General features: G+C 40.7%; 1 pseudogene; it reads left to right on the forward strand.

Moving 5' to 3' along the window:
* The first annotated feature begins 215 nt into the window (after nucleotides 1-215).
* On the forward strand, nucleotides 216-915 carry LOC101601344 (annotated as a pseudogene).
* The last annotated feature ends 1,002 nt before the right edge of the window (nucleotides 916-1,917 follow it).

Consider the following 1,917-nt stretch of genomic DNA (forward strand, 5'->3'; position numbering starts at 1 on the left):
TTTGTTTTTCAGGGTAGGGACTCACTCTAGCTCAGGGTGACCTGGAATTCACTATGCAATCTCAGGGGGTTCTTGAACTCAAGACCATCCTCCCATCTCTGCCCTTGGAGTACTGGGATTAAAGGCATGTACCACCATGCCCAGCCAAAATTAAGTTTTGAAGGCAAGCTCGCATGTTCTGCAAGGATATTTACTATTAGGCTTCTAATAAAAGCATGTCCAGTTATCTAGGAAGGCTTTTTAAAAATTTTTTATTGACAGCAGGTTTGTTGGCAGATGCTCGTTCGTTAGCAGACATAGCAAGAGAAGAAGCTTTAGATCTAACTTTAGATCTAACTTTGGCAATAACATGCCACTAAAACATCTTGCAGACAGAGTGGCCATGTATGTACGTGCTTATACACTCTACAGTGCTGTTAGACCTTTTGGCTGCAGTTTCATGTTAGGGTCTTACAGTGTGAATGACGGTGCACAGCTCTATATGATTGACCCATCAGGTGTTTCATACGGTTACTGGGGATGCGCTATTGGCAAACCCAGGCAAGCTGCAAAGACAGAAATAGAAAAACTCCAGATGAAAGAAATGACCTGTCGTGATGTAGTCAAAGAAGTTGCAAAAATAATTTACATAGTACACGATGAAGTTAAGGATAAAGCTTTTGAACTAGAGCTCAGCTGGGTTGGTGAACTAACTAAAGGAAGACATGAAATTGTTCCAAAAGATGTAAGGGAAGAAGCAGAGAAATATGCTAAGGAATCATTGAAAGAAGAAGATGAATCAGATGATGATAATATGTAACTTTTTGTTCAGCACCTATTCTGTTAAATATTTCTGTGACAGTCCTATGAAACTATTTAGCATCATGGATTATACATAGTGACCAATTTTCATTAAATTTTTGTCTTGTAAACATTCATGTTTAGTTAGTATCTGCTTGATGAAATTGGTGGGGTTAATTGTAGAAACTTACAATGTAAGTTTATACCTAAATAAAAGCTCCTTGGTGGGCTGGGGAGATGGTGACATTGAAAGGCATGATAGAAAATTTTAAAGTAAACTTAGTGAAGAAACAGCTGGTTGCTACAGCTAGGGGACAGCCTGAACTGTATATTCAGAAAGGAGTAAATCAAAATTAGGCTAAAAGATAGGCTGCGGGTGGCCCAAGATATGGGTTGGTCGGGTCGACCTAAACTTTATGTCCCGGGAAGAGGATAAACAAAAATACAGTTTTGAGAAAAACCAAAATAATAAAATAGTTTCCCAAGACAGCCTGACCAAGGACTTAAACTCTGGTTATGCACAAATAAGATATGTAGACATAACTGTATGAGTTCTGCAAGCTTTGCAAATATCCTTGTAAACCCCCCCCCCCCCGCTTTTTTTTCCCTTCCTTGCTAAAAAACCTATAAAAAGAAATACCCAATAGGGCTCAGGGTCGATTCCTCTGTCTCCTGCGTGAGGCAAGTGTTGACCCCAGAGCTCTGGCTTCTGGAATAAAGCCTCATGCTTTTGCAGCAAGCCGGGTCTCCTGTGTGTCTTTGGGTGCTTGCTCTCCCGAGACTTGAGTGAGGGTCTCCCTCTGAGGGTCTTTCAACATGAAAAAAAATTTTTTTTTATTGACAACTTCCATAATTATAAGCAATATCCCGTGGTATTTTACTCCCTCCACCCATTTTCCCCTTTGAAATGCCACTCTCTATCATATCCCCTCCCCCCTTATTCAGTCTCTCTTATTTTGATGTCATGAACTTTTCCTCCTTTTATGATGGTCTTGTGTAGGTAGTGTCAGGCACTGTGAGGTTATGGATACCAGGCCATTTTGTGTCTGGAGGAACACTTGTAAGGCATCCTACTCTTCCTTTCTTTGAGCTGCTTTTGTCAGGAAAATTCCTTGAAGTGCAGCTGTGTCCCTCTGC

This window comes from Jaculus jaculus, chromosome 5 (genome assembly GCF_020740685.1).
Source record: "Jaculus jaculus isolate mJacJac1 chromosome 5, mJacJac1.mat.Y.cur, whole genome shotgun sequence".
In the NCBI taxonomy this organism is placed as follows: Eukaryota; Metazoa; Chordata; class Mammalia; order Rodentia; family Dipodidae; genus Jaculus; species Jaculus jaculus.